Here is a 12,303-nt window from a genome sequence, read left to right on the forward strand (position 1 = left end):
ATCTACACGATTACTTCAAAGATCTACCTCCTGCACCCGAACTAAAATGTTCGCCTGATTCAAATCAACGTAAGCTTCTGTTAACATTGGATAGGAAAGAGAGATACGTTCTCCATTACAAAAATCTTCAATTCTTAATTGAGAAGGGAGTTCAAGTAATAAATGTGAGAAGAATAATGAAATTCAAACATTCCGAGTGGTTAAAACCTTACATTGAAAAAAATACGTATCATAGAACACGCGCCACGTCAGATTTAGATAAAGATTTTTTTAAACTCATGAATAATGCTGTTTACGGAAAAACAATGGAGAATGTCAGGAAGCACGTGGACTTGAGATTAGTTCCCGATTCAAATAAATGTAGAAAATTGATAGCATCGCCGACATTCAAATCACGAAATATATATGATGAAAACCTGGCCCTGTTTGTGATGGATAAAAAAATAATCAAGTTCAACAAACCAATCTACGTGGGGGCGACGGTTTTGGATTTATCTAAACTGCATATGTTTGAATTTCATTATAATGTCATGAAACCCTTCTATAATGAAAATATAACACTTTTGTATACGGACACGGACAGTTTTATTTATTCCGTACAGACATCTGACCTCTACAACAATTTGAAACAACCGAAAATGATTGATCATTTCGACACATCTTCCTTCCCTCAACCAAACAGATTTGATCTCCCTTCTCGCAATAAAAAAGTGCTTGGTAAAATGAAGGATGAATGCAACGGAGAAATCATTCTGGAGTTCGCCGGCTTACGTTCCAAAATGTATGTGGTGAAAACAGAAACCAGCATCACCAAAAAAGCCAAAGGTGTTGGTAAAAATACCGTGAAAAACAAGCTTGTGTTCGAGGATTACATCAATTCCCTCTATTCACAGTCGAGGATTCTACGTTTGGAGACAAGGATACAAAGCGCAGACCACGTGCTTATCACAAACAAAGTTAGGAAAGTAGCATTAGATCCGCATGACGATAAAAGATGTATTTTGTCTTGTGGAATCCACAAGTTGCCTTGGGGACACTATCGTTTAGAAATTAGTAAAAATTGTAGGCAATGCAATTGAAAAAAAAATAAACTTAAATAACTATAACTAAAATAAAAAAAAACTTTAACTGTCTCAAATTATCACATACACAATAAATAACTAGCAAGGACAATGAATCTTTTTGGTTTCCGAAAGCAAACAATGGAGACTGTACACCGCACGGCAGATCATGAATTTCTACCTTCCATGTTATCTAAACTCAACGGCCTGTTGATCAATCAATTTTCGGAACGCTGCTCTTCTTGCTGGAACAGTGACGATTTCGGATTCTCGACGATCGACATGACGAGGAAACCCAACGACGGAAAATACAGAAACAAAATCAACTACTTTCAACGTTGCAACGGTTGAATGCAGATCTAATTGGTTTGCGTTCATCCGATAATTTAATTTGCTTTGAAGTGGAAGCTTCGGTTCCTGGATCATCGATTTTTCTTTTCAATGTTCCTTGTTCGGTCGATGGTTTGCAAATTTTCAGGTGTTTACTTAAATTTGTAATGCTAATCATCTTTCCGCATCGAGCACAAGACTTAGAAGGTAACGAACGATTAATTCTCGAACCTGTTTCGCTACATCTTGCCCTGTGTACCGATAAATTGTTCCTTGAGATTAGCTTCCCACAAGTAACACATTCAGTTTTATCATTTTTACGATTGAAACTGGTGGTGGATGCCATTGCTTTCTCCAAAATCACAGAAATCAAAAAGTCTAGTATATAGCGATACAATTTTCAGGTATGTTATTTTATATATAATTTCTTGGAGTGATTACAAAACTCAAAAATTCAATCTACTGTAAATAGAATTTCAGGTATGTTATTTATATAGAATTTCTTGTGTGCGAATACAAAAACTCAAGAATTCAATCTACTGTGAATACAGTTTTCAGGTATGTTATTTTATATAGAATTTCTTGAGGTGATTACAAAACTCAAAAAAATCAATCTACTGTGAATATAATTTTCAGGTATGTTATTTTATATAGAATTTTCTCAGGGCGAATACAAAACTCAAAAATCCGAGACAGTTCAGTTTTAAGGTGTTCATATTTGAAAAAAAAAATACAAAATACGCCTAGGAGATTTCAACCAATCCACTTTACTAGGGGAAACTCTAACTATTGTTATTTGGAACCTTTAACCTTTTTTGGTGACGTAGAGTACGCGTAGAGAGGTTGGGTTTAGTGTGTCGGTCGAGTCTCGGTGTCCTCTGTCCTCCCATACCAAAATAAACATAGGTCGTCATGGAACCATTTTCTTTTTCATCAATCGAAAATTTTTTCCAAGTCCTGCGTTAAAAAAAAATCTTAGGACAAAAAAAAACCTACAAAGACAGAGACATGGACATAGACATTACATATAGACATAGACATTACACATAGACATAGACATTAGACAACTTAACCTAACTTAACCGGGAACACGAGCCCGGGGACAGGGATAGGACCCCGGGGACAGGGGTCCAGGGACAGGGGGGGACCCCCGGGGACAGGGGGGACCCCCGGGGACAGGGGGTGGTCACTCCACTGCAAAAGTGGTTGAACGCAGCTAATGATCGAATATTGTTTCCAATGTGCTTTGGATACATACATGAACACCATATATATATATATATATCTCAAGAACAACATATACATTAAACAACCCCGTTCAGAATCCGTAGACTCAACACAGAGAAGTAAATATACACACTGTTAAAGACTCCTAGACACGCAGAAAAACTTTCGACCACGACCGGGTTCGAACCTATAGGCCACACGTAGAACGAACAATGACAAGAACGAGTGAACGCCTTAACACGCACGGCTACGGAGGAGAACCGAAAAAGGTTGTGTATAATTGTTCTTATGTATCCAACAAAACTCAGAAACTGTCATACGCGAGAGCTATATTTTGCAACAACTATAATTACCCAACACTAGCAACAAGAACAAAAAAAATATATCAATTACTTGTATAATATTAATTAGTAACTTTAGATAATATTAATTATTAGTTTTCAGTTGTAATTAATTTTAAAAAAACAATTAATAACATGTTAGGCGATGATAACCAAGTGCAAAAAGCATTGCATTTTTTTTACACACAAACAAAGCACCACTTAGTTCACAAAACCTCTAACAGATGGCAGATAGTTACATGGTTCTAGTTAGGATGATGATTTTTGGGTTGTTGGATTGGGGTTGAAGAAGGCTATTTGTTGTAGTGACCACAGTATTGTTGTTTTTTTTTGTGTTTTCTGTTCTCTTACGAGAATTAATATAGGTTGTCATAGAACCCTCCAATTCATGACTTAGGAAAAATCTGTTTGGTGATTCATCATGTACACCTATATGTGAGAAAAAGTATGAATATAACCTATGAGCGGAAATCCAAAATGGCGACCGGAAGTCGGGTTATCTTGGAAACGGTAAGACTTAGGAAAAATCTGTTTGCGGATTCATCACGTACGCCTATTTGTAAGTAAAATACGAATAGAACCTGTGCTCGGAAATCCAAAATGGCGACCGGAAGTGGGGTTATCTTGGAAACGGTAAGACTTGGGAAAAATCTGTTTGGTGATTCATCATGTACACCTATATGTGAGAAAAAGTATGAATAGAACCTATGATCGGAAATCCAAAATGGTGAACGGAAGTGCAGTTATCCTGGAAACGGTAAGACTTAGGAAAAATCTGTTTGCGGATTCATCACGTACGCCTATATGTAAGTAAAATATGAATAGAACCTATGATCGGAAATCCAAAATGGCGACCGGAAGTGGGGTTATCTTGGAAACGGTAAGACTTAGGAAAAATCTTTTTGCGGATTCATCACGTACGCCTATATGTAAGTAAAATATGAATAGAACCTATGCTCGGAAATCCAAAATGGCGACCGGAGGTGGGGTTATCTTGGAAACGGTAAGACTTAGGAAAAATCTGTTTGCGAATTCGACGACTGCAAGATCAAGAACGTTTATCTCAAGAATGGCAGGAACGAAGTGTTCCCGCGCGAGAATTTCAACCTCGACATGACAAAAGATGATTACCTCAAACTTTACGAAGCGTACACCGCTTACAAGAGAGTAACAGAGGGAAACGTGGACATGTACTACACTCCCAGCGAATTCATAACCCACAGACCCATGTTCGTCATCAACACCACGAAGCGGAAGCAGGTCGTGGTCAACGATCGAACTAACATCAAGATCGTGTGCGAGTTCCACAATCCATTGCCCGAGGATACCGTGTGCAGCGTCATCCTCATTGCAGAGAAGTCCTTCGCGTACGACGTGAAGAACGAGAGGGTGACGGAACAGTTTTAAAATTCATTAAAAAATTGCCACATACTAAAAAAAAATCAACATCCAACACATTTTAGGTTATATAAAATTTGTGAAAACCTTAAAATACTGAAATATTAAAAACAAACAGAGTCCCTTGTAGGTTAGTTCGGTGCGTAAAAGATCGTAAATAAAAAAAAATGATAGGTTAATTTATATCACTTAGGATCGTAAAGAAATTAAAAAATCGTTAGAAAAAGTATAGGTTAAGTTGTATCACGTATGATCGTGATATACCTACCAAGTGTGAGTGGGGAAAAAAGTGGTGCAGTGAAAATTTGTACTAAAACATCGCTGAACGCTAAAACATCGACAAAAAATTGTCAAAATATGTCAAAAACTGATATTCAATTGATAAAAAAAAAAGATACCTACAAAGTGTGACTTAGAACCGGCCAATATACACTACTCGCGAAGACTTTTATAGCAAGTGCAGATATATATATATATTACACAATCTTTAAGATTTTGACGGAAAAGAGAAGAGAAAACTTACATAAATAACTTTAAACAAAGTTTATTTTTTTTAAAAATTTGCATATTAAATCATAACTGCAAGAGAATGTTTATTTCTTTTTAAGCTAAACATATTTTGAACATCGACATTTACAAGAGCAATAAAAATTTACTTACTGGTGACCCAAACCATAATATGGAAAATTTATAATTCCAATTGGAATACCTACAAACAAAAATTTCGATCGTAAAAATGATTTCAGACATCGTTACAAATTTATAAGTATTTTTTTATTTCTAATTACTAAGAACATAAATATTTTAAGTGACTTTGAACTTGAGTTAAAAATTGTGTAACTAAAACAGAAAAACAGAGGACGAGATGTATATGATTTAGGATCCCAAAATTTATTATTGATCACATGTAAAATTTCATTATCAGGTTTAGGAAATGAACCTAAAGGACATTAGAAAGCAAACGTTTACAAGCTTTTCTGGAATCTTCCATGTAACGAAGATGCTACAAAGAACATACATTTTCTCAAGTACCAAGACTAACAGCAAAAGTTTGTGAGATTTCTGAGAATTTTGTATAACGCTCCAGCAGTAACATCAGTTCGGCAGTGACTCGAGGTGCAAACGTTGTCTTCGAGTCACCAAGGAAGAGACATAAACAGGAACTCAAGTAAAACTTATTTGAATGATTTAAACGAAGATGTGTATGATAATTAATATTATATATTTTATATATGTATATATATATATATAAACAAGGGACATTCCGAAAGTAACTGTAGCCATTTTTTCACAGGGAAGCTATATTACAAAGTGAGAAAACACATTGCCATAACAAAAGACAATCTTTCCTGAATTCACGACAGGAGGAGCGAGAGCAGAGGAGTTAGAGCGCATGCGCAGAGTGCCGAAGACTAGAGATAAACAGCAGACCCACGTGCCCGAGATCATTCGAATGCAAACCACTATGGCAGAAAGACGTGCGCTGAAAACGTGGTCACAAATGGAAGTGCGTGCTGTGGTGCACTATGAATGGGCGCGTGAGACTAGTTTTTCAGATATTCATCGACGCCTACAGTGCGTCTATGGAGACGAAGTCATGTTCCTTGAGATGGTTGGACTCTGTTGTTAAATGAAGGAAGGCAGAGTGTGGAAGATGATGACAGATCTGGGCAACCCTCCACGTCCACGACTGCAACAAACGTCGACAGAGTACAGGAAATGGTGTTAGCCAACAGGCGCGTAACTGTGTCTGAAGTAGCATCCACATTGGGTGTTGGACGTGATGAAGCCCACCACATGATTCACGAATTGTGGGATATCGGAAGGTGTCGGCAAGATGGGGGCCGAGAAACCTCACCCCTGAGCACAAGAGTGCAAGAATGACAATAAGCCTCGAATACTTGATGCGGTACGAACGCGAGGGCAATGACTTCCTCTTCAGGATCATCACAGCCAATGAGACACACGCCATTCGACGTGTGCTCTTGAGTCGAGGTTTTTTTTTGTTATTGGATGACAATGCAAGGCCACACACAGCAAGGGTCACTGCAGAACACATTCGTCGTCTGGAATGGAAGAGATTGAATCACCCCGCTTACAGCTCTGACCTTGCCCCATCAGACTTCCACCTTTTTGCTGAGTTGAAGTCAGAACTATCGGAAGGAACGAAGAGGTGCAACAGGTTGTGAAGAACTACCTTAAATCGCTGGGCACCGATTTTTACCAGGAGGGTTTCTTGAAATTGATTTCACGGTACGACAAATGTATCAATGTCGGTGGCGACTATGCGGGAAAATAGCCAAGAGATTGAATTTCGTTATAACGTTGTATTCTTCTGTTTGTAATAAAGCTTCCCTGTGAAAGAAAATTACGAAACTAACATTCGGAACGTCCCTCTTATATAGTGGAAAGACTCAAGGGAGACATTGTAAAAAAAAAATAAAAGCTTAAACGAGACATCGGTAAACGTCCGAGCAACAAGACACTACACAAGCTAACATTCCAGCAATAGCAGAAGCATATGAATTCAATAGACAGGGCGAACATCTACACTACCGGGTTCAAACCTGTCAAGATTGCGAGGGGAAAAGCTTAGTAGGCGGCTAGGAAGCAAATGTCAGGAGCTTAAAAGAGGTATCCACCAGAAGTCGGGACCTCAGAAAGTTACGACTACGAAATGGCGAACAGCTGCCCATTATCCAGATCTCAAGCAAAGCTCGGACTTCCGACCCGGCGCAATCACCGAGGGCAACCGCTACTTCTCGACGCGAGTTGTCCATAATCAGTACCTGGTACTGTATCAGCCTGCCGGCTCGGTCCGTAGATTGGACGCCTTCCTGAAAAGCGTCTTTATTCTAGAACTAGGGCAAGCTTCGCCGCCCGCCACAGAACAGAAGCCTGTGGGCCATCGAACCAAGGACTCCTTGAACTGTCGCTTGACGTCTGCTTAAGTCCGTTTGGCCGAGAGGTAAGATGCACGTATGTACAACATTACCATCCCTTGATTCCTTCCACTCTCTGTAGAGGGCTTATTAGGGAGAATGTATGCGGGAAATAAATGCATTGCTCTATCACCTGATCCTTAAGCGTTCACTAGTTCGATCCCCGAGTTTTTTGCACATGAATCCACTGAACGCATATATATATATATATATATATATATATATATATATATATATATATATATATATATATACACACACACACACACATACATACATACACACACACACAAACACTGTGCTCCGCTTCGAGAGATCGATAAAAATGCTCACTGTTTAAAAACAGATGAAGATGTGTTTATGATTTTCATTTTACAAGATACAGAAAATCTCCTAGTTTATGTACGAATAGTGAATACACGAACTTGCACATTAGCAAACATTACAACGCATTACAAAACAGCTGAGCTACTGACCCCACAGATGCTACAGAACACTTGGCGGGAGCTTCAATATCGTTCAGATGAATGTGGGGACAACTCAAGACGCACACGTCGAGTTGCTATCAGCACTTTCCAAACTCAGAGAGCTTGCACATCAAGGTATGTAAAATGATATGTTAATAAACCATTATTCACACTTCAAATTGTTAATTATTACTAGGCGGAACACGCTGTGTTTGTGTGCGCGTGTACACACACGCACACACACACAAAGACATACATACATGTATGGGGTGGGCACAAAGTCGCTTTCCCCAAAACAAGTAAGGAAAGAAAAGAAATAAGCGAGATATCAGCGAGCGCTTTTTTTTTTATTGTACTAGGACTGGCACTACTATGTCTCTAGGACTGTTAACCATGTTTTCCTACGTGTTTTGTTTACTGTTTTTTGAATAGAGTTGTTTACTGAGTGAACTTGTTATCTTGCATTGCAGGTCTTGAGATGTATCACAAATGAACAAAGGAACAACGTGTTTTCGTGTTATAAGCTTGGTGGAAACACAAGAAAAACACAAATGTGGTGACAGCAGAATTCAGGAGAAGACTTCCAGTTGTGGAACTACCATCACGTCAAGCCATGAGGAATCTGAACCAACGATTCGAGGCAGGTTCTGTGCCTCGAACAACTCAAATGAAACACTCATTTGTTATTGAGAATTTGCATTTATCATCAAACAAGTTCCCGAGTTCGAGTCCCGACTGTAGCGACTTTCATCTGTTCTTACATCTCAAGTCTTTCCTTGGCGGTCAACACTTCAACAATGACGACGAGCTGAAAGAAACTGTTTCCAACTGGTTGAAGACACAGGCGGCAAATTTCTATGAAGAAGGTATACAAAAACTTGTGCCACGCTATGACAAATGCCTGCAAAATTTCGGCAGTTATGTGGAAAAGTAGTTTAAGAGTTGTAGAATTTTGTGCAATAAATAACTTTTCTGTATCTGTACACAATTTAATTTTATTACCAAACGGAACTTACTTTCTGGACGTGCCTTGTATTACACAACGTATTTCTCAAGCAGTCCCACATTAAACCCAGAAACAAGTTCAGATTCTCCCTCAGCAAAATCAAAGGGAGTTCCATGCTTTGAGCTCCGGCTACCAGACGCGCAAAGGTTCGAGTCTCCTGAGGATGCATAACAACCTTCCTCTAGAGATTTCGGTTAGTGTATGGGACCGGTGGCCACCCACCATCCTAAGGAAATTTGTGGTGTACGAATGAGTAGCAGACCCCGACTACAACTTCGAGGGTGGGGGGTTCTTCGTGCTGACCAAACGCCACCATGCAGGCGCGTGCCCAGGATTTTCGTAAGGGGGGGCTATAAATCCAACACATTTTCCAGTTCACAGGTCAAATTTCTTGTAATAAATTTGATAATTAATATACTTTGGTTTTACCCCAATGAACGCAATCAATGTATTTGCTATGGATGGTTCATGATTTTATTTTTTAAGTCACACTTGTGATAAGAAGAAAAGCATCATATGAAAGCACCTGCTTGAATATTTTCAATTATTAATATTTTATATTTAATTGCTCAAATATAATTTTTAAACAAAAAATATGTACACTCAACATTGTAACAACATTAAAGAGATTAAGACTACTTGATGTCTTAAAGACAGTAATAAATTGACATAATTTTGCAACAAGGTTTGCAATATCTTCTGTTATGTCTTCTTGTTGAATATCAGAGTATGAAAGTTCGCACGTTTCACTCTCGCAATTCGGATGGAATTCCTCTGAACTTAAATCGACTTTTTCTGAGGTTCTATTTGTGGAAGGTGAAGCTTCAACTTCCATTTTTTGTTTCTTTTGGAAATAATTTAATAATGTATTTCTCCTCTTTTCTCTATCCATCTTTAGTTCCACGTCAAAAATCTATTACACACGCAGGAACGTAACACACAACACGACCACTTCGACTTGCTACCTTGCAGACTGCAACTCGCTACAACCCCAGTGAATACCAGGACTTGGGACAAAGATACCGGGCGAGTGTTTGTGGTTCCGGGAAGTGGAATTCTGAACCATGCATTCAGCTTGGTCCAGTTCAAATTACGTCACCAGTGTTGACAGCAACCAGTAGTGTCAGTGGCAGTAGTGTTGGCAACTGCTAAATTATTTACGCAGAAATTCAAGCGAGATCTTTCACAAATTTCACAAGAAAATTCAATAAACTGAAGGCTGGAAATTGGTTGAGAAAAAAATATCTAATTTGTAAAGAGCACAAGAGTAAAACGTATAATATTTTGGCATATTAATTGTTTCTATTTTGTTTATGAAACTGACTGGGCCAGTTGGGCTATATAACGCATCCCTCACCCCTCCCTTCCTCCCGGCATGCTATTGTACAAAACATCGCTTGCCTCCTTCGTAAAACCATGCTTCGCTACTGCCTGCAACAATTATTATTATAATTATTGATATTTTGAAATAAATATGCATCCAAGTGCGATATAAGATTTTGACTTACTTTGCCTACTAATTGTAGTGATTCAAATCTCACAGAACTTTGCTCTGCTGGCATAAATGGTATAAGAAGGGGAAAGAAAGAAATGGGAAATTAGTAGCACTGTCGTAACAGGAAAGGGAGGGTCATTCTCCTAAGAGGGTCATCGTGGGTGAAAGAAAGGGGAGGAGGGATTCCTTCAGTTCGCATTCCAAGGGTTACGGCTCTTTTCTTGACCATACTGAGAGAAGAAACTTCTCCTTCCTTTTCAGTGACTAAGGAATGAATGAATGCCTGTGCATTGCTGTCACTCAACTCCAATATTATCAAAAGTAATTGAAGAAGCAAATACATTTCTCATTGCCAAATGTAAACTTACAATATTGGCGATTTGGTACTCAAACACATTTATGAAACAAAATTTATTTTACTTTTGCTTTGAATTTTTTTTAAATGACGAGACGAATGGAGGGGGGTTTAACCCCCACCAACCCCCCCCCCTGGGCACGCCACTGTTACCATGTAACTCGTTGAATGATCTTCCACCTCGATAGGTGGAAGTGAGGCCGGCGGTCGGTAGGTAGGCCCTGGCCCTAATGGGTTGTTGCGTCACGGTTATTATTATTACATTATTCCTAAAGCAAAATCACGAAAGTTTTTCTCGCACGGAGATTGCCACAAGGAGGATCAAATCTAAATCACCATTATGACTGAGGACGGCACCATGTTTTCTTTTTTTCTTTTAATATTTGTGGAAGATACAACCAATTGCATCTCAGCTTTCCTAACTGTAGAAAGCTTATAGAGCTTCGTGGCTGAGCTCATACTTTGCACATATATGTACACGCGCACTCACACACGAATATGCGCATACACACAAGGCGTACACAAAATGTTAAATGTTATCCGTTTACAGAAAATTATTCTACTGGAAGTATAGAACAAAACAATCATCGTCTTCTATTAAACCTTAGCAAGTAAATATTGATCTTATGACAATAACACTATATTATTATGTATTATAGAATTATATATCTTACGGAATTTGTCTTCTTTTATATTTTTAGAAAATGTTTCAGGCATCTTGTGGAATTGTACTTTTGTGGCATAATGGATATTTACAATGATTTAACTTAAGTCCTTGCCAAAATGTATTGTTCTTATTTTCCTGTTGATATGCTCATATTAACTTCAATAGGATATAAAATATTTTCTTACCTATGCAGTTATAATTAGGACTGTAGAATGCATTTACTCTCAAAGGGCTCATTAACCATTCCCTGAAATTAATAACATCAGGTCAGTCATACTTAAATCTCTACATTATATCCGTGAATGGATAAAACGTTTGCACCATATTATATGGCAATATGGCACACTGACAAAATAATGTATAGAACATCCTTACTCACATGCAATCCAGGATTTTATGTCGCCTAGTGTCGCCTGGAAGAGCAGTTTGCGAGAAGTGTAGTGTTTCCAACTCTTGAATCTAGCTGCGGATTAACGCGAGGGCGTGACTTGCTTTCTCTTGATTTGATTTCAACGGACAACAAGTTTAATTTGATTATATTTCTATAAACATAAATGTTTTAGTTTATTTTTATAATTATTTTGTCACTTCCGAACTAATATATGAATGAGTGAATATCGCTCGGATACTTGACACGCCCCATAAGAGTCCAACAGATGAAATATTTAGCATTATAATTAATTTCGTTACCTATTTCAGGAAAAATAGCGCCTTCCGATACCGTAAAGTCGTCTTGTAATCAAGCGGTCCTGGATACAAGTCCAACTGGTGGCCCACCACTCTGAACTGTTGCTCAAGTTCATGAGCGTAACTTGGGACTTAAGTTGGGGGGGGGGTTAGGTATGAACTTGAGGCTAACTTTTGGGAGGGGCAGAGTAGAAAAAAATTTAATTCCATAAAAATAGTGTCCAGGATTATTTGCTAAATAATTGTTACATTTGCGACTTTTTTATTACTTAGCTCCTCAGGTCTTAGGATGCTTACAAAAGTATCCTTAACTTGTAAATTTTAACG

The sequence above is a fragment of the Lepisma saccharinum genome, chromosome 23 (genome assembly GCF_977018435.1).
Source record: "Lepisma saccharinum chromosome 23, izLepSacc3.1, whole genome shotgun sequence".
Lineage (NCBI taxonomy): Eukaryota > Metazoa > Arthropoda > Insecta > Zygentoma > Lepismatidae > Lepisma > Lepisma saccharinum.